Here is a 22,691-nt window from a genome sequence, read left to right as displayed (position 1 = left end):
TGTGTGATATCATTCCAGTACGGCGTCGGAGACGTTGATGGCCTGTCACGCCCACTCGCATGCCTCCAGAATGCCTTTGATAGGGGGAAAAAACAAAAATATGTTCTCGGTTTGGACCCTTGCAGAGACACGAGGGGGAAAAGAGGCGACCGTGAATCTTTTGAGGTGCTAGCTGATGGGTTTCAAACGGCATAACGTTTGTGTGTGTAATGCAACGCTGAGGGGGGATGGGATCTGTCGGGCCGGGGTCCTCCGTATGTGTTGATGCGCCACTTTCACGCCAACCTCCTGCTGCTACTATCCACCATTCTGCATCCCTACTGCTGCTCCATGCCTCACATCCTTTCTCTCTCTTGTATTGTACGTTTTTTTTATCCTCTCATGTGCTCTTTATTCTGATATGTCAAGGAAAATGATCCTCTCTTTACTGATTCCCTCTCCTCCGGTTGAAGGGATAATGTGCATGGGAGGCAGGGACATGCCTCTCTCTGTCTTCCTCCTTGGCTCTTTAATGCCGTCTGTCTTTTTCAACTCTTCCCTCTCTCTCAGACGGAGGGGGGTAGTCTCGGTGATGAAGATGCTCATTCCTCTCTCCCCTGGAGGGCCAGATTGCAGCATCGTACCATTAACCAGAAGTTGCGCTCGCGACTTGGCAGCTTATTAACATATTTCATCTGCGCGCTACTCTCTCCCCTTTCACAATTCAATTGCGCTTCTTCTTTTTTTTTTCTCACCGTAATGTGCGAGCTATAAGTTACGATAACTTATTTTGGTGATTCGAGTGAAATAATCACTGTTTCGGAGGCAAGCGTTTTAGCATGTAATTACACCGTGGAGGGGAGGGGAGAGGGAAAAAGTCCCCTGCTGAATTCTGGAGCTATCTGTAAATGTGTTGGGTAACAAAGGAGAGACAGAGGTGGCCACACACGTACATAGAGGGAAAACAAATAGTTGGCCACACACTGACATATAAGCACGCCATATCTCAAACACGGCGGTGACAGAAACTGGGAAGAGAAACTATGGAGGCAGAGAGAGAGAGAAGAGTGTCTCAGAGTTGTTAACAGTGGATTTCAGGAGGTGTACATACACGGGTGCACAAAAAACATGCTCACACACAGTCATTAAAATGCACCTGCCTCTCTGGCCCCCCTGTCGCACTCTTTTTGTCTGCTTCCTTTGTTCAATGCTAATGGTCCGCGGCAATCTTCGGTCATCCTGAGAAGCAGGAATGTTGCGCGGAGCAACAGGGAGGGGGGGATTTAACCCCAGCAGCAAGGAGGGGCCGTAGTGGCCGAGGAACCAGAGCTTTTCACACAGCACCGCACTGGATTAAACTTTGACCCAGGGTGTATTCGAAACCACCTACTACATACTACTGACCAACGCAGTATGCGGTATACAGTACATACTGCGTTCCTCAGTATTATGCAATATGAAACAGTTAAAGCTTCATTTTGCAGTATTCTAGGCCAGGCTTTAGCCCTTAAAGGTCCCATATCGTGCTCATTTTCAGGTTCATACTTGTATTTTGTGTTTCTACTAGAACATGTTTACATGCTTTAATGTTCAAAAAACACATTATTCGCCTCATACTGTCTGCCTGAATATACCTGTATTCACCCTCTGTCTGAAACGCTCCGTTTTAGTGCATTTCAATGGAATTGCAATGGAATTGCAATGGAATTGCGTTGCTAGGCAACAGTTTGGGTCCATGTTTACTTCCTGTCAGCTGATGTTATTTACATACACTGCAACAGGAAATAAACTGGGACACATTTAGAATGTTTATGCTTAAAACCGTGTAATGGTCTAAATATTGTATATTCGTGACATCACAAATGGACAGAAAGCCTAACGGCTTGTTTCAACCGCGCAATTTCTGAATACGGGCTGTGTGTGTTTCTCCGTATATTGAGCGTTTTGATAGTTTAAGAGTATTTATATATTACTTAAACCTGCTTTATAATATAGAAAACATGAAAATATCACTTTTTACAATATGGGACTTTTACCACTATTGCAATACTATTGAAAAATACAACTTTGATTTTTTTTGTTTGTGACCAAGGCTTGTTTAATTTATGCAATACTGCAGGTTTAGATCCATCGCCCCTCAAACAAGTTATTCTAACAGCTCATGATGAAGTAAGATAAACAGGGTTTTTCAGTTACAGGAACTAAACATTGGAATGATATCCCTACAAATATTAGAGTAATGTTAAAAAGGGTCATGTTGTTTCAGCAGGCATCTCTCTGCCCCGTCAGAGAGATGCCTGCTGAAACATTTGTGGGATACAGTAGACTGGTCCAATGCATACTCGAGATTTTTTCCAAATCAGTATGACATTCGGGTATTTTTGGCATACTGTAAATTTTGCTTTTGGTTGCATACTACATGCTACATTTTGGCCAAATCAGTACGTACAACTTGTACAGTATGCGGTTTCGAATACAGCCCTTACGAATTATCCCTCATCTTTCCTTGACCTCATGTTGTTTTCCATCGAGGTCAAGCAATAGTGGTTAGGAAAAGACATTAGGAAAGTAAATATTTGACTTTTCCACCGCAGCCTGGGGCTTTTTACACAGCACCTCACTGGATTAAACTTTGACCCAGAGAATGACGCTCTAAAAGCTCCAGACTCTCAGCTGCAGATTGAGGAGGTGTGCATAGTTGTTTAATGTCTCAGTGTAAAGGCTACAGTGGAGGGGGGGGCAAGTGTCAGCTCTCAGCTGGACTCGGTAGTCTACCATGAGGCAGTGAGGATGGCACCTTGTTAAACATGACTCTTAGCGGGGGAACTCTGGCAATGAACTGAAGTGTTTCTTTAGCTCTAACATCATTATTTTTTAATGTTTTGGCTTGCTTCATAACACAATTATTTCCAGTAACAATTTAGGAAAGAATCAAACTGTTTTTCCAAGTCATTAGAATAGTGAGAAATAAACAAAACTATACTGATATGATTTGCTTTTATTACATCCAACTGACTGTGAAGTAATACATTTATTTCACTCCATTAATGGGCCTCGGCGCACACTCCTCCGCGAGCTTGTCGTCAGTGGCTCTCCACGATCGAGCTAATTATTCCTCATCATATCCAGCAGGTAGTAATTAGGCCTTTGTTACGCGCTATCATACTGTTGATACAATAGACGGCTCTCAGGCTGCAATTGTTCTCTGCAATTGTGAAGAGGTAAAGGAGATTATGCATTTTAATAGGTGAGAATTAAAATAATACGAGGCAGAAACCCAGCGAGAGGAGAGACCACCCTCTTTGTGTTTACTACTGATGTTTATTCATGGGGATCTACGAGTGTAATATCATGATTCAAAGTGACTCATTCACCGCGCTCAATCAATTGTTCTTGACTGGCTGCTGATGATCAAAATGGAAAAACCAAATTGACTCCTGTCTCAGTTGATACACAGCCGAGGCAAAACAAAGAGCTAATTGGCTATTTAAGAGATCGAGCTATAAAAAGCTGATTGCCGAGTGTGTTTTCTGCAGATGTTGTTTGTCGCACAAAGGGATGAAAAGGGATTATAAGTGATAGGCTAGCTGATTTTGAAGAACACAACACTCAGGAGACTCTCTGCTGATTGCTGTTACGCCCACAGTCGCCCATTGGCAGAGACCTATGCGCAAACATAATTTTATTTATAACGTTTTTTGTTTTTTTTAAACTGAATATTTCATTCAAAACATGCAGGACAAGTGTGTCCTAGCAAGAAAAACAACAGCACAACAGCACAACAAACTGGTGGTTTTAGTTATCTAAACTTTAAAGGTCCCATATTATAAGAAAAGTGAGATTTTCATGTTTTTTATTATAAACAGGTTTAAGTGCTATATAAACACTGAAAATATTGAAACGCTCAATCCAAAGGGAAATACACACAGCCCGTATTAAAAAATTCTGCATTTGAAACCAGCTGTCAGGATTTCTGTCCATTTGTGATGTCACAAATATACAATATTTAGACTCTTTACATAGATTTAAACATACACATTCTAAATGTGTCCCAGTTTATTTCTGGTTGCAGAGCGTATGTGAATGTCATCAGCTGACAGGAAGTACACATGGACCCAATCTGTTGCCTAACAACGTAAATTGTGTTGCAATTTCGTCGCAATTCCGTTGAAATGCGCTGAAAAGGAGCGTTTCAGACAGAGGGTAAATACTGTTGTTGTTCATGTTCTGTATAAACACTACAGGACACAAAATAAGACAAAGTATATGGTTTAAACCCTTGTAATCCTTTATTAGACTTATTGACTATGCTTTGTTTCTTATTCTATACCCAAATGTAGGCTTGCTGTGGAATTTCCCGCAGTACACGTGTTGACCTCCTAAAAAATGTAAGCTATGTCTGGGCGTACGGGGGAGTACACAGGGGGAATATGAATGAGTGTATGCATGTGGTTATCTGGTCAGTGGTCAGCGTCTCACAGTATCTCATGTATCTGTAGAGACAGTGTGAAGCCAAACAATAAAGGAGTTAAAGGTAGAAGGAAAGAATGTATCACTCCCTCACAGCTGTGATAACAAGCATTTCACATGGACACAAATCAGCTTCCAAAGTCCAGCATAACGATTTGTTGTAAATTATTTGAAATCCAGCCGACAACACGGTTGTTTTAGGTATAACGGCAGAGAAAATACCTCTTGTCTTGCAAGCCAGAGATCCATTTCTACTTTTCTGTATCAAACTCACACTACGAATGACTAAAAGTGTCAAGATCGCAAGCTCAGATACCTGCTTTCAAAACAAATATACTGAGAACGTAAGACTATAATCCTCTCCATCAATTATAGACAGGGATTAAAGGGAGGTAGCGCAGATATAATAAAGTAAAGTTTTCATTCATACAGAGAGAGAGAGAACTTGTGGGGAAAAGGCTGTAAAGTCTTAACTCCTACAAACGTATGCCTATTTTTACACAACAGAACAAATCTTGGGGACGATGGCCATATATGATTCATCTTTTAGTCTGTATAATGTCAGGAAATAGTAAGGACTGTTCTTCACAAGTTCTTAGAAATCAAGGGGCTATCTTCAAATTCAAAATCAAAAGATATTCAAATTACAATGATATACAACAAAGAAAAGCAGGAAGTCCTCACATTTGAGAAGCTGGAACCAACACATGTTTGGCCTTATTGTTTCGTAATACATTCAGCATTTTTGGAAATGCGCTTATTCACTTTCTCGTTGAGTTAAGGCCTTAATACGTGGCGTGATGAATAAAATGACACGAAAATGCTAAATACTCTCCTGTGAATGTTATATGTCTAGGGCTTTTATTGTGAAAGGTAAGAACAGAAGGAGTGGGTCTGGTCTGCGCTGCCTTTGTCAAAATAAAGTTTGCCATCTTGGTTCGGACTACGGATAATCTGTGTTGATGTTTCATAAATACTCAACCCTTCCTGCACAACTTGATAGGTTGATGCATTATTTATTGTGCTACAGCTCAGAAAAATTGACCATGCTCCGAAAAAAAAGTATGTTGCTTTTTCGCATTATATTCGTGATTTCTGTGAAAGTACTCATGACAAAAACAAGAGTTCAAAAAATATACTGATGAAAAAAATGCCCCTTTAGATTAGATGATACCTTCACAAATCTATGCAGTGAATATGAAGCTATTGCTGGCTGCTAGTTAGCTTACCAAGCCAAGCTAAGTAACTTCCCCGAGTCTTGATACACAGTCTTGTTGTGGAGTCTTGTCGTCACTGTGAAGTTTCAAGGAAACCAGGAGAGACCCCAGCAAGTCATTACATCTGGCCAAGAAGTAGCCTGGCACACAACCCCCCCATAAAACAACCGCAACTTGTTTACACTTCGGTGTTATAATGGGTTAATTATTGAGCTTTAGTGGTGCTGTTAGGTGAATTTTGTGACCTCTGGACAGAGCCAGGTTAGCTGTTTCCCCTTGTTTCCCTGTTAGGGTAGTATTATTCTTCTTATCCATCTCCCGGCAAAAAAAACAACTAATAAACATATTTCCCAAAATGTCAAACAGTTCCTTTAAAAATGGTTTTCTTTTAAAGCTTCAGTAGGTAGAAAGTTTTTGGCATCATTGGGACTTCTGCTCCTCCTCATGGCTCTGTTTTCAGGCTTTAAAAAAATCTAGCCCGTGACGGGAGACTTTGGCCAATCACAGGTCATTTCAGAGAGAGAGCGTTCCTATTGGCTGTGCTCCGGCTGGTGGGCGGTGCTTGGTATTTCCTCAACAGATCTCAACATGGCTGCCGTGTCACAAACTTTCTCATTTTACAGCTAAACCGCACACGACAAGATGTTTCTGAAAACATTTTATGCGAGAAATAGGCATTACAGTAACAGAATATTGATTCATATTTGATCAGCGCTGTCTGGTTTGATCAGAGTTGGTGAGTGATTGACAGCTGCTCAGAGATGGCAAGGCTCCAGCACGCCTCTGATTGGTTGTTTTCCTCCGGTCTGTCAAATCTTGCAGATGCCATTAGGAGCACTGAAGGACATCGGAGGCACATGATTTTTTTCAGATTACCTGTCTTCATCAACATACTTAGTGAGTTATCCATAAAAGCCTCATAACAAAACAAACTTTACCCATAAACAGGTAAGGTGTCTTTCTTTAAATAAGGGTAAACTATGTGTCTGTATTTTCTCAAGTAATTGGCAGATTAAGGGTTGAAAACATGACTCAACAGACTTCATAACATTTAATAAATTCAACCAGACGCGAACACACAAATCACATCTGATAAGATAGCAACTTGGCCGACTTGCAGAGGCGTTGCCCTTCACTGCGTCCACGATATGATTGCCTGACACCCAATAAACTACCCGCGGCGGTGGGAGATATGCTCCGCGTCAGTGTGATTCATGAAGTCTTTCAACTACACAAAACTCTGCTTTGTTGTTTGCTTCGGATTTGTGTTAAGAGCCTTTATTAAGAGAGTAATAAATCACCAACACAGGATGGCTCCTACCACCGACACCTGAAGTTTCTCTCAGATATTTCCAAAAATGAAGGAAGCCGGGAAAAATAGCTTTAACCTCTGTGGTTTTGAACCATGACGGCGAATCAACCACTTTATCAAAGTCAGATGAACATTTTCTTCAAGTTGATGGCAAACTGATATCAACTTCTCAAACACCTCCCACTCAGCCGGCTCAACCTGATCTGACTTTGAATGCTCCTTCGGCTGCGGAATCTGCAAAATCGCCCTGACTGTTCCACATTAGCCAGTTGACTTGAGTGTTTTTCTCAACGATGCAAACACCCTCCAAACTGTACCGAGATTACATTTTTCCTCCGATTCGAGAGCTCGGAAGCACGGACGCCGCCGGCGTGATGAATCAAGTACCGTGTTCTGTGCTCACTCACGCGCCCGTGAACGCTCCTCTTGAGCTCTCCTCTTGCGTCTCTATTGTCCTCTCCATACAGATGCTATCAAACACAACAAATGCGTTGCCCTGTTATATTTTCTTAGGGGGCTTTCATCTGTGCCTGCCTTTATCTAAGAGGGGGGGAGGAAGGGGAGTGCCGTGACATTTATCGCCGTGTCGGCACGCGAGCGTGCATGCGGTCCCTTTCTCTTTATCTCTGAAGAGCGGGTTAGATACACGGGGTGTTAGAGCAGCAAAAAAGATGAAGATAGTAATGTGCGCTGGGATGCTGGTATCTCACTGGGTTTACTGCTGAGCACCAGGGGGGAGGCTTCTGCATCTGTTTGTGAGTGTGTGATCTTCATCTGCTAAGTCCAGTTTGAGACTGAAAAGAATAAGTCTGTAATAATTAAGGGTGTCACGATGTGGATTCTTAATCGGAAATTGATCGAAATTAAAGGTCCTTTATTGTAAAAAATGAAATTTTCCTATTTTCTATATTATAAAGCAGGTTAAAGTGCCTTATACATACTGTTAAACTATCAAAACGCTCAATATACGGAGAAATACACACAGCCCGTATTCAAAAATTGCGCGCCAAACAAGCCGTTACGACTTCTGTCCATTTCTGATGTCACAAATATACAATATGTAGACCATTACACGTTTCTTAAACAAAATCATTCTAAATGTGTCCCAGTTTATTTCCTGTTGCAGTGTATGTTAATAACATCAGCCAACAGGAAGTAAACATGGACCCAAGCTGTTGCCTAGCAATGCAATTCCGTTGAAATGCACTAAAACGGAGCTTTTCAGAAAGAGGGTGAATACAGGTATATTCAGGCAGACAGTATGAGGAAAATAAAGTTTCTTTTTTAACATTATAGCATGTAAACATGTTCTAGTAGAAACACAAAATACAAGTATGAACCTGAAAATGAGCACCATATGGGACCTTTAACTTCAGATCTCAACCATCAATATCAAAAGCAGGTCGATTATTTTGTTCTCCACCCACACCTAAAGATGTGTGTCCGAAGGAAGATACAGCTGGACTCAAGAAATATAACGGCCATCCCACTCATGACTTGAACTATAAACCAGCACAACAATCCCAATTACCAGCATAGGCCACCATGTTCTGAACAGACACATTACATTACAAACACTAACAAAATGAACATTTGCATTTTGGAACATAAAAAAAAAGCAAACTTAAACTACTCAGTCCAGCACTCGGGACTAGGCAGGCATGATGGGAAATGTTGGCCATCCCTGTATGCCTGTGGCACATCACACTGCATGAATTAGCCTTGCGGCTAGCAGACAGTTACATTTCCTTACTCACAGCTCTTCCACAGGCGAAGTTTGCGTTGGATCAGGGGGGCTCACTAAACCCCCTAGAAATGCATCTTATATTTTTCATAATAACGTTGAACTAATAATTTATTGTAATAATCAATGATATCGACCTTGTTGTGTATTCTTACTGACAGAACATACAATACGGCCAACAGTAGTAAAGTCAACTTTCAGGCGATCTCTTGGTGATCTCCCTCCAGCCTGCTGCCTCCTTATTTAGTAGTATTGAAATGAGGAGGTATCGTACAGATAACTCCTCATTTCATCTTCACAAATCAGCCGTTCCTCGTCCGTTGTGCCGCTTTCAAAGTGAGTGACAAGAATAAATAGAAACAGGGTGTTTGACAAAAGTTCCGCTTAAAACGGCGCACTGTGCAGCGCTGCGTCACTGGTGGCCAGTTAGTTCATTCCAAATAGAAAAAATTCAATCAAACTGATTTTGTAACTGACGCTTACTTGCGTTGCGTTCTGTTTGGAGGGTGTAATATTTAGGCTCCCAATACATTACACCTCTCTGCGTTGTACACATTACATTCCCTCTAGATTTTTTTCTTTTGTGGACCCCGACCTTAAAGTTCAAACTGCGCCGATGAGCTCCTTTACTCTTTTCTTGGTTTAAGTCGCTGCATCTCCCGACAGAACAACACCACGGTTGAATTTCAGCCTACATGCACGATTTATTTTTTTTCAGCTCAACATTGTTGAATCAGAGCAGCTGATATTGGTAGCGAGAGCAAACATGCTAGCGGTTTACCGAGTGTCGTCTCTCAGCGCACACAGACTGTGTCCAAAGCTCAGCGATCAGAGGAGAGAGAGGAGAGAAACAAGTGCAACAGTAAAATTTGACAACAAAACCATATTTTTGTAGATTACAGCACACTTGTGATGCACTGCAGAAGGATTTCTGTTTTGAATTTGTAATGATGTTGAAAAGATGCAGCTTTTTATATTGTAGGCTGTTGTAGTCTAATTTTTGAAACACTATCTAAATGAAAAGGGAGTTCTTTTTAAAGAAGAATTGGAAAGTGTAAATGACAGTTGTCAGGGCATAAAACCAATGGTCTGTTGATCTTTACGAATCAAGACTCCATAGTCTTAACAATATCACGTTTAAGTCGATAATCAAATCGAATCCTGACCTTAAAACCAAAAGTCAAATCTAATCGTAGAATCGTGATGCCGCCTAGTAATAATGTAATAATGCAGCAGCACAAGAGTACAGTTCTACAGTGGTGACTCATCTAGAGCTTAGATCACCGTCAACCACAAGGACATTCACCAGTTTATGATTAAACCCCTGACACCAACACAGATAGGACCTCTGGAAGTGCTTAGGACACCCCAGATAAGAGCAGTTGTGGTTTGCAAAACGTGCATTCTGGCACGGCTCGGCCCTTTGAAAAAAGGCAAACTTCTGTGTGAGGGATGCTGTGCCTCGCTGACACACATTCATCATTGTGTCTTCCTGCTCACCCCTTAAACAACTCCAGCATTTACATTTCCAAAAAACAACATCTGTCTTCATGTCAACCTCTTCCCCGCAACCCCAAAAACACACCGCCGAGTGTAACAGACAGACCGGGTTTTACAATCCGGCCTGAAATTAGTTTGTTTAGAAGTTTTAATGTGGCCGCGAGACTTCTAAGCAAAACTAAAGCGTGGCAATGAATAACACCAGTGGTACGGCGTGTGATCAGCTTTCAAAGGAACCTTCAGGGATTGAAATATGAGCGTCTTGTTTAAAAACCACAAACTGAATTATTCCAGGCTTTCCATGCAGGTCGTCCATCCACATCTAGAAGAGCTTTCTGATGTTCAACGTCAAGCTGCTGGGGTAATGGATTTAGTAGCATGTCAAAAATCTTGAGCGGCGCCTCCTTTTCAAAAAAGATGGGGCACAGATTATGTCGGCTCTGACGCATTGTCCATGTCAAAGGAAATGTCAGCAAGCAAAACAAACAAATAACAGCTGCTCATTTCAAGCCGACATCTGAGTTAATGAAATGAAAGACAGAAAAAATTAGGGGCCGGAGCAAAGTGCTGCCCGTCTATAAGAAGGAGGCGGTCATATTGATGGGCTTCACTGAAAGGCGGCTAAAGTGCTAATGCCCGCTGAAATGTCATCAGTCAAATCAGCGCCTTCATCTTCTGCTCCCAGCTGCTTCGACCGGGAGATTTCTTTCAGCCCAACATTGATTGACAGAGGAAGGATTGATGAGGGTTTCTGCATGAGCTTGTCTGCCCTGGCGACACATCTATTCCTCTTCAACAGTTTGCTCTGAACAGACAAGACAAAGTGACTGGTTGCCTGGTTGCGCTGCTCCCCCGACATTCCTCTTTGTCTGGAACATGCAAAGTGACAATCTGTCTAAGCGCACATCACTTATTCTGAACATCCTTTTTTTTTTTTTTCCAAGCCAAGTGACTAGCTCCCCGTTGTGTATATGTGAGCGGATTCTGAGCAACTACAGCGTGTTGGCTCTTTTGATGTCCCGCGGGCTCCGTCCTGGGCAGCAGATAACTCGCTGTTGGCGAGAGGGCGGCGAGGAGGTGGGGAGCTGGAGCTAGTGAAGCTGGTTCGAAGGCCTCTGCGGAGGGGCTGAGTCTTGCAGGCAGGCGGGCGGGGGTGATGAGTGACTGGCACCTGCTCTAAAGGAGCCAGATGGCCGGGCGGGGGCCCGTGCCAGCGGGGTGAGGGGACCCTGTGTCACTCCATGCATCTGCAGCCCGTGTCAGGATTCTGGCAGGGCCGGGATGTTCGGCCAGCCGTCGCCACTCGGCAGCCCCGCAGTCGCGAGGATGGAAATTCAAGTTGGGCAAGGGATGACTCGAAATGCAGCCACGCACCTGATGCTGTGTTGACGTGCAGGGGAATCAGTGGCAGTCGTCCAAATAGGATCTGAGAGTATGGATAAGAGGACGAGCGAGAGATTGGCTTTGGCATCTGGACAGCTTTACCTGGGTGAAGTAAAAAGTTAGAGCTCATCAAAAAGTTCAGTTTAATTATAGACTCAGCCAGGTGAGTTGCGGTGCCAAAGAAGTTTGAACATTCAGCACCAGGTAGCACGGCTCAACTTCCATGTCGGAGTCCTCCGTAATCCCCAAGAAGTGTTTTGATCTGCACCCGTAAGGTCCGTCGATCCAAATCTCACTTTCCAAGAGTTCAATTGAGAATTTTGGGATAGTCTGCAATTTGGCACGCAGTTTTAAAAAGAGTTTAGTGACAATCTTGAGCGGTGATTCTCAAAGTGGGGTCTAGGGACCCCCAAGGGGTCCGTCGCAATCTGTCAGGGGGTCCACAAAATAATTTGATGTTTGTACTATCATTAAAAAATACATACCTCCAGATTCGGACCATTCGCGCCAATAAAACAAGCATATTATGTCCAACACCACCACCCACGTTAGCTTTGGGCCAATAGAAACTCTGGTATGATTGTGACATCATCATGTCAGTCTGTCATGAATCAGTCCCTTCACTCGGGGAGCAACGGACCATTCCTGTTGCTGCTTAGCTTAGCTTAGTCAGTCTACATCGTCGAGACCAAACTAGCTAAATTGAGAAAAAATGACGTCAGTTATATCGAGCGACAGCGACGGGAGACCAAAATGCGTCATGTGCCTTCAAATGCTAGCGAACAAAGCCATCAAGCAGGCCGAGCTAAAGCCGCAATATCAGGGCAAAACAAAATGATGATTCAAATTGAAATGTGTTTCTGTTTATCACAATGGCAATGGCATCCAATGGCATCTAAGAGTATAAATGTCAATAAGCATTACGCTTAATCGATGTTCCGATTATGACGGGGGTTATTGGAAAATGTTCTCCCCTTTACGGGGTCCCTGGCCCCAAAGATTTTGAGAACCTCTGCTCTTAAGGATAGCCCACATCTTCCATGTAGCTCGACTTGTTTTAGTTTTGTGAATTCATTTCTTTTAGTATATCTATGTCTATGGACATGTGATATTCTGTATGACAACACAGACAAAAGGGGTCTTGTATGGCCTACTGACCCCTACTGATCAACCATCCACCCCGGGTCCATCCTCAGGGAGGCGTCATCTAGCAGAGCCTGAGCAGAACGTCGATACCGAGGTGACGCTCTCTCCGAGCTGCGACAGAAGCAAGCAGCATCTACCAGCGGAATGTGCATCGAGTCGCAGACAAAGCCTGCGAGTTCTTTCTCGCTTTGTTGTGTGGCCTTTTTCGACCCGCCACCGAGTCCCGCGGGCGAATGTGCTGGCTGAGTCTAACCAGCTCAAAGACAGCCCCGCTGATCAATATTTGAGCAGCTCGGCGCTGCTTCAGCTTCCCGCCCGTGTCATCGGGGTCCCCCATTCCCTCTCGCTGGGACAAGTGCCAGGACATGCCGGGCTGTTTGAGGCCCGCTTACTGAGGTGATCCAGTACTAGCAGCGAGAACATCCCTTGATCCATTATAGATGAACTGGGGGAATTTGCTGGCAAGTTTGTGCGATTGAAGGAAAAAAAAGCTGCATAAAGAATAAACACGTATACAAGCTGAACATGTGCCAAGCACACAAATCCTATCTTAGTACATCATTACGGAGGTCTGAACAACACCACATGAAGAGGTGGGTGGATGACAGAGAGTGACACTTCTTTCATCATGCACTGTTTTAAGGCTAGAAATCTACAGCTGTTGAAGCAGAAACGTGTGTCTGCATGCTCGTGGTGTTTGAGAGCAAACCCCACCTACGCACAAAAAGAAAACGCTCAAAATTACAAATGTGATCCAGCAGAACTATCATTGCAGTGAAGGATGGAAGGAGCTTCTGCCTTTGATCACTGCTGAGCCGGTCGCCACAAATAGCTATTCTTCAAAAGCAGAAGTCCACCAGTAGAAAACAGTTTGTGACAGGTTCCAAATACTTTGACGCGACGCCAGAGGCCACGAAAAACACATGAAAAAGAAGTCCTGGAGGGTTCATCCTTCATTTGAAGTCTTTTCTAACCTACATTTAGACTTTGGAATTCTTTCACATTCTTCTTATTGACTAACTATAGCCCAGACTTGCATTCATTTCGCTGATAATTTATACAGTAAGTCTGTTTGCATCCTATCAAATCAAGCTATACTTTGATCAGTGTCTAATTACATGAGAGAGAGAGAGAGAGAGAGAGAGAGGGGGGAGAATTGTGTTGCCTGATAAGCACTTTGGAATACATTATCAGTTGGATGTATGCGGAGCGCTGATTTATTTTGTTGCTCTCGTAATGCTCTGTTAATTAGGAGAGGGGAGGGCTGTTTAATTAATGCTGGTGGGGAGGATTAAGGACAGGGGGGCAACAGCTTTCAACTTGTCAATTAGAAACACGGACGTAAAACAACACGAGCCAGATAAGTGACGGATACACCGGCTGAACACAAACGAGATGCAAACAAGGCTCTCTGCGGTTTGGTTTCCAGTCGCGTTGAAAGTGGGCTTTTTTTTTTTTTTTTTTCATGTTTTGCTGTCGCGATTCACGTAAAGATTCTCACACCTCCCGTGTTATTTTGTGTTTTCAGGGAAGAAGAAGAAGAAGCACCCTTGAGGTCGACTCAAAAATTTGCTTTTGATCAGTTTTGTATTCAGTTCCTCAATGCTATGGCAGAAACAAGTTGTACTACCCATACAGATTTTTTTTTTGGCAGAATGCCTCACAGCTCCTTCCCCACCTATCTATAACTATTCTGTATGTGCACACGTATGCATGCAGGACAGAAATGATTACAGATTTTGGATCTCTCCTCTGTAAACTCCTGGTCTCCCTGTCTTGCTTCTCCCTCAACCTTCTGACATGAAACTGTAGATTTATTTCATTCACTGTTTCCTTGGCAACTCTCTCCGAGAGACCAGCAAGGTTTTCGGCGGGAGGCAGAGTGCGGCAGCGGAGTCATTATTTACTGCAGGGCTCAAGCTCTGATATTCACTGACATGCTTTACAGCGTCACCCCCCTTTCCTCCCATGTCTATTTCCACCCCTCATCAGGACGTACATAATTACAGTCTCCATGGCGATGCTGTTGGTCGGGTTACTGACTGGACATTTTGAAATACAGCTATTATCTATTATGAAAAAAAAGAGAATTCCCTTATTGTTTGCGGTAGGTGGAAAAATGCGTGTTAACATGTAAAAGTTGCTCCGAAACTGCGGCGAGCTAGTTGAGGTTCATGTGCTTCAAGGCTAATTAGAAGAGTTATTGTACGTGCTAATCACTGTTTGTTGGTTCAACGTCCTCACAATGAGGCTAGGCAGGCGGCAAGGCCTTTTACTGGGTGATAAATCTAAATTTGAAAAGTGTGAAATTCAATAAGCCGGGGTCTTAATTACCGCCCATGTTCACTTTCTCCGTTCATCCGTGACCATAAACTGAACAAGAGTTGCTCTGAGTGGCTGCAGCATGCATGGAGAAACAAATGGAGTTCACCTTGTCCCAAACCCATACATCATCAGCTGTCAAGGCCAGGGGCAATGTTAGCTCACTTTCATTACTAAACACTTTATTAACTTTGGTTAACAATTAGATACTGAAAGACAACTGTAAACAAATTAGATTGTGGGAATAAGTGTGTGGCTGAGTAGGAGCAAATCCCTTCAGAATCTGGTGAAAGACTGTGAGTTGTAATAATAACAGCAAATTAGTACCAACGGTTTGTCAACGAGAGCTGATCTTATCTTCATAATAAAAGATAAAATCAGATTATTTAGCATGAATGAATGTCATTCCAGTCAACACTGTCTATGTATAGGCAACCCTGTCTCCTACAAAACTATGTTCCCATACAACCAAACTGCCAGATCACAGTCACAGTTATAAACCGTTTTAAACATTTTTAAACATTTGGTTAACGTTGTAAATTGAAACAATCTACATCAACAGAGACAGAGTGGAATGAGTGTCGAACTAGTGACTTTCTGTCGTTGCACCATGGAGAGCATCCTCACAACCTGTATCTCTGTTTGGTACATCAGCTGCACAGCAGCCATCATCTCCAGAGCACAGAAGCTCATCGGGACACAGCTCCCAGCCCTGGAGGATGTCTACAACTCAACATCTGCAAGGAAGTCACACACCCACACCATCATCTGTTTGAGCCTCTACCACCCGGCAGGTGCCATAGGGCTTTCTACGCCTGCACCTCCAGGTTGAGGAACAGCTCCATCCCCAGAGCCATAGCTGCTCTGAACCAGTCCTCTAAAGGCACCATGACTGCCTGTCTGCCCCCACAAACAAAACAAAAAAACACAAAAAAAAACTAATTTGTTAAGTTTAGGCAAGAAACCTACTTGGTTAGGGTTAGTAAAAAACATCATGATTTTGCTTAAAATGACTACTAAATTGAAACAAAACAACAATGAAACTACATCACTTATAAAAAATATTTTGTTAGGTTTAGGCAACAAACTACTTGGTTAGGTTTAGGCAACAAAACTACTTGGTTAGGTTTAAGCAACAACACTATTTGGTTAGTTTTAGTAAAAAACATCATGGTTTGTCTTAAAATGACTATGTTTGTTACGTTATTAAGCTACGGACGCAAATTAAAATAAGTGAACGTTCACAAAGGACACAAACAGTAGTTATATCATGCTAAATCTGCCAGGGTGATATTTACATAATGAATAAAATTGCATTTTACTATAGTGAATGTGGCACACACATATTTATATATATATACAATGTTATTTTCATACAATACATATGAAATAAACACAGACTCAATTGAGCTTGAAAATGATCAGTTTTTAGCAATAAAAGCAACCTGTCAACCCCACATCGTCCCCTGCCTGTTCTCTACCTTGCTAGCTGTTAATGACCGGTTTTGAAGCAGCACTTTACCTCCACAAATGGAACACCTTGAAACAAAGAGTTGTGCCTGTCAAAGCAATGTGATTCCAAACACCCACCAAGCCTCGACAGACACGCAGGTGTTATTGGAGCGCTTCTCCTTGACTGACCTTCCGGATTGCCTCGCACCAAACGCCGTCTTTGTCTCTGAAATGGCAGCAATTAGCGGCTGGAGCCAAGCGGAGGGGTTATTCTGAACGTGCGAGGGGGCAAACAGAGCGAGGAGGGAGTGAATGGGAGAGAGAGAGGAGACCCGAGCGAGCCACGGGGGCCCGGAGTGGGAGGCAGGGAGAGGGAGAGCCAGAAGGTCAGGGATAATTAGAAGCCTTTGTGGCCCTCTCAAGAGGCTCAGGAGGAAGCCCACAGATGGGCCCTCAGCTCCCAGACACCTTGGAAAGGGTGATGCACACACACATGCACACGCTCACAAACACCTGAGGGATGCCGTAGTGGAAGCAGACAAACAAGTGACAGTGGACACAGGTGTATTTGGAAGAAAAAAGGAAAAATTAAAGAAATGATTTGTCTGTTTTCTGTAATTGCTGAATGGATCTAATGACAGCTATTTCAGCATTTTTTGCAAAGGGGGATGCTGTTGACGAAATTGCTATCGCATTCTGGCAGCCAGTTTTCTTATTCACAACACATGATCCCTATAATGTCACACGGTTGTGCCGGCTGAATTAACTTTTTTCCCGCCGTGGAATGCGCTGCCACCAGTGCTTGACTTTTAACTCCAAATGTCAATTATGTCACCCGGGTCCGCATCCCGCCCTTAAGCTTTCCTTTCTCGTTGACCCGGTGAAAAATCAATTAAAGTAACCGTGACTTGCCGGGCCTCAGGTATAGAAAATGCGAAACAGCCGTGATCCTGGCAATTAACGGGCTGACATTTCTATCCGGGCTCCATGCAAATCCACTGCCGGAGTGTTTCGACGGTGAGGTGAGGGAGATCGTTTTAGAGGGGGCTGCAATGCTGTTGTCTGCAGGCGGAACAAGAGTTGGAAGCAGTATGACACATATACCAGCCTTGTCTCCTAAAGACTATGTTCCCATACAGCAAAACTCCATTGTGACCATTATGTTTGTTTTCGACATCATAAATACGTTTGCAATGATAGTCCGTGGAACTCTGCATAGGGAGGAGGTCGGGATGGTAGATGGGTTCAACCATAGACTGTATATAGGTGGACAACATGACGGCTCCCCAAAAGTGAAGCCGAAACATCTCGAATGCCCCCCCTGGTGGCTGGCTGCAGTATAGGTCATAAATCCCGCCCCCCATCAGTTTAGTGGATGGGATATGGACCAAGCCAAAAAGTCAAATCCATTTTTCCCAAAGGTTTCTGTCATTTTAAGTCGTTCTTATCAAGGTGACGGATGTTCAAGTGTTAATTTTTCTGATTCGTTTGGTTTTAATTAGTTATTTGATGCTATAAAAAAGGGGGTGAGACGTCATGATTGACAGCTGTGATTGACAGCTGCTCTGAGTGAAGTAGCTCTCGTATCTGGGATATTTTGGCTTCGCTTTTGCACAGTGGGAGGACGTGGTGATGCGCCGCCCATTTGTGTGCAGCCTGTGGGTCAAACTAACACAGGACTTTCACCCAGGAGACCGCTGTTTGTGTCCTGGACCAGTGTGTAACAATTAGGGGGATCTATTGGCAGAAATGGAATACAATATTAATAAGTATGTTTTCTTTGGTGTATAAATCACCTGTTAATAAGAATCGTTGTGTTTTCGTTACCTCAGAATGAGCCGCTTCTATCTACATAGGGAGCCGGTCCTCTCTCCATGGATTCCGCCGTGTTCCATCAGTAGCCGAACTCTGATAACTTGTCCTGCTTGGGCCAGAGTCGATAGCGCTACTCACTCCCGTTACCGCCGTCTCTCTCTCTCTTGCTTCACCACTCACTTCCCACAAACACACACTCTACACACTGGCTCTGCTCTAAATGGCTCTAGAGAGGGCCATTCGTGCTTTTGCGTCAGCCACCTTAGTTCTCCACCACGCTTGGCACACGGGAGAGGCTTCGGTTGGTTGCAATCTCCTCACCTCACCGCTAGATACCGTCAGATCCTACACACTGCTCCTTTAATAACGTAACAACTGTAGTCATTTTAAGCCACACCATGATGTTTTTTTTACTAAACCTTACCAAGTAGTTTTGTTGCCTAAACCTAACTAAGTCATTTTGTTAAAAAAATTTTGCGTTGACCATGTATTTAAAACTGTGGCCATAATCTGAGGGAAAATCTGTTTCTCTCAAAACGTAATTGAGAATGCAGAGTAGTTGTACGGCTCCATAATTCTGTAGGAGACAGGGTTGCCTATACATAGACGGTGTTGACTGGAATGACATTCATTCTTCCTGAAACCAGTAATACCCATCAGCTAAGGCCTTGACAAGCACTCCAGCAGGTCTCACAAGGCTGTCTGGGAGCTAACCTGCTGATATAAGCACTTCTTGTCAGTCAGCCAGGTAGCATTTCCATTAGAGGTGTTGATGGCAGACCTTACCGTCACCGTCATGTGATTAATGTAAAAAGCACTCACTATCGCCTCACATGTCTGCCTGCCTTTTCAGCCGGTATTTATAATTTCAGCATAGAGCCTTGTTTACTGGGGGACGTTTTTCTGAAAGAGCGCGGCGCGGAGAGGTGTCCGCTGTACGAAACGCCCCTCACTGCTTTATATTCTGTTGCTGCCGGTGCCATAACATCGTTCGGTATTTTGGAGTCAGTGTACTGAGTGATGTAAACGGTAAACAAATGTGTTATGACAGAGGGTCAACATTCGACTGCGGCGCTGACAGCCGAGGCAGTGGGAAGAAATTACTTCTGATTGATATTTTGCCTCTTGTCAGCAGAGCAATTTCAACCCGAGCAGACGGACAGGATTGAAAGTTCCCCCTGCAGAGATACTGTGTTTTGCTTCGCTGCTATGTAAATAACTTGTGTGTGTAACATTTTAATGAAGGATGAGGAAGGGAGGGGAAACCAGGACTAAGCGTATGTCTCGGCTAAGCAGGTCACCTGTAGTAAACCTGTGCGTGATAGATTTTGTGTGTAATTTCTAAACTTTGCTTAATCTGAAGCTTAGTGTTTGGCATGCTAATTCAGCCCCATGCATGGCATGTAAATATCAGCTAAATGTCACATTCATTAGGGGGATGCAGAGCCGTCTGGATGCGGGACAGCCCTTCTTTGCAGTGGATCTAGATGAGTGAACATGCTAATGCCTGGAGGTCAGGGTGGGGGTTAGTTGGGGGGACGGGGATCCCCAATCTGGGCTCGTCCTCAGAGACCTTCTGTGTGTCCATGCAGAGATGCACAAATATGTGTGTGCGCTGGCTTCAAATCCATTATGCAGACAGTTTTTCCTCAGCCCTTGTGCCGCTATAATGAACAAAGACTTGATTGTTGACTGCGGTGTGAAATGTCAGCTGTCTGTTTGTCTAGATGTGACATGTCATTTTTGACAGGAGCGTGTTTTCCCTCCATCACCATCACTTCACATCCGTTCATCTCAGCTTGTTTTTTAGGGGAAGGTGTTTATATGTTCTCAACGGCGAAGCTCTCCTCAGCAGGAACCATTAAGAAAACTCATAGATCATTCCCTTTTTCTCCCGCTGTGCTGCCGACACACACGGCGTTTGGCCCAATTATTGCTGTTTTCCATTGTAATGATGGATTGCGCGTATGCATATTTATAGTTTTCAAATGCCCTTTGCACAGCGGAGGGGATAATTCTACTTGTCCATCACTAGATCTGTCCACTTTATGTCAGCTGAATTAACTACTCGAGCTATCACCGCACTGGCCTCTCTCTCTGTGCTCATGGTTAACAGCAAAACTCAGGTTTGGCTTGGTTCAATACTGTGAACTTTTTGAGTATTAATCGCAGTACATAGAAGGTCAACCAGATGGCCGATACCTTCCTACTTCCTGTTCCCATCATCATCCATCCCAGGGTCCTCTAAGCTCTCTCCAGTGAGGACCGAGCTCCCTGCGGTGTCATGTTGATTCTGACTGGCAAAGCTGCAGCTTTAACCTTTTCCCCTCCAGGCCTGCTGTGGTGTAAAGTAGGAAGTGTGTGTGTGTGTGTGTGTGTGTGTGCGTGTGCGTGTGTGTGTGTTTGTGTGTGTGTGGCAATAACCAACCAGGGGGGCGGTGGTGTAAATGTGGGTGCTGCCCTGATAATTAGCTAAATAGCATTCTAATGGTGGACCACGCCATCTGTCCAAAAGGGGGTGGGGCACAGAGAAGGTCTCACACATTTTTTAATGAGGCTTAATATTCACACAGAGCAATAATAGGACGGCACAGCGTGACTCAAACACTTGCATTTTAGCAAAAAAAATTATAATCGGTCTGCTAATTTCTTATTATGAACTTTTGTCCTATCCCATTCCTTGCTTTTCCTCTCAGCACATACACAAACACTTGTAGGCCTACCTGCATACTGTATAATAGGTTTAATGGGGCATTGGACCCACTGTTTTCACACATAAAGGTCAGTTTACTTGTCACTGGGAGTACTGCACAGCCTGTGTAAACAGATGTATAATGTCAAGTAGGAGATAATAACAGTAATAAAGGTTATCTCAGCTTGGGGCTTGGAGACATCAAAGTGATTACAAAAACCCTGCGTTATAAAAAAGGCACGTAGAGTTTGGAATTCATGTGTATTATATGGGCATTTACAGGATCTAAGTAAACTATTGGCGGAATTATGGGAACTGTAGGATCCATCATTTTTGGGGTTTTGAGCCACACTAAGGTGAAAAGTCTCTGCTGCTTCAATTTTGACCATTACCTTTTAGTCTATTGTGATAATAAATCACTGGAGTAACCCTTTAATTTGATTTAAGACAAATGAAAATTCATCTCTACAATGATAAATAAACACAAATTTATACCCACATATGATGCACACTGCATCTGCGGTGTATCTTTAGTGGTGACCTCATGCGTGATGCATGTTCAGCGTTTTTTTTCGACCCATCATGAGAGCCAATCCGCACCGCCCGACCCTTAAAAACATGCGTTAATCAACCACCCTAACCAGATCCAACCCGCAAACCGCCAGTCTTATATGCATTAAAGTAGCACGGCTGGAGGTCTGAGACGAGAACAGAGACAAGCGGACTTGATCACCACGAAGAGAAGATGGACTGCTGCACGCAATGTTTCTGTAAGTTATTAATAACTTACTGGGAAACTCTACTTTGTCACTTTTTGACCCGCCCAAATCTGTGATATTTTCTAGTAAGCTCAGCCCGAACCCACCCACCTATTAGCACCTATTAGCACATCACTAATAGTTCATTAATACAAGACTAAGAGTCTACAGCTGTACTTAGGATTAGTGGTGCTTTGAGCTAAATGCTAATGTCAAACATTCTAACAATAACTAAATGCCAACTTGGTGATGGTTACCATGTTCACCATCTTAGTTTAGCATGTTAGCATGCTAACGGTTGCTAATTAGCACTAAACACCAAGTACAACTGAGGCTGATGGGAAGGTCAGTTGTTTTGCAAGGATTTGGTCGTAAACCAAAATATTGGGACAAATTGAAAATTTGACCTGATGATGGTGCTAGATGTAAAGTCACCAAAGTAATGAGAAAACCTCTTGAGGTGGACACGAGTATCCGTACGAAATTTCAAGGCAATCTATCCAGTAGTTATTGAAATATTTCTGCACCAGTGTGGTGGACCATCAGACAGATATACAGACCGACATTACCATCTCTAGCACTGCTAAAAATCCAACCAATAAAAATCATCACAAACTTTTCAACAATCCACCTTTTCTCTCTCTTCTGCCAAATCTAACTGCCCTCGTCTTCATGATTTATATCTTATTATCTTAGATTCTGTGATGTCCTACCCCCACCCCAACGCTCCGTTTCAAAACGAAATACATCCCATCAACAGAGTAATAGTACCAGGGGACCTCCTAAAAAACGACACCCTCCTGATCCTGTTTTCTGTGATGTACTATAAGCAGCAGGTTCATCAGAACATGCACACACACACAACTACCACCACTGCCAGCGATTTGGAGAGGAAGTGCTC

Source organism: Sebastes fasciatus, chromosome 21, assembly GCF_043250625.1.
Source record: "Sebastes fasciatus isolate fSebFas1 chromosome 21, fSebFas1.pri, whole genome shotgun sequence".
NCBI lineage: Eukaryota > Metazoa > Chordata > Actinopteri > Perciformes > Sebastidae > Sebastes > Sebastes fasciatus.
The sequence above is the reverse complement of the archived record's forward strand: the minus strand, read 5'-3'. Positions refer to the sequence as shown.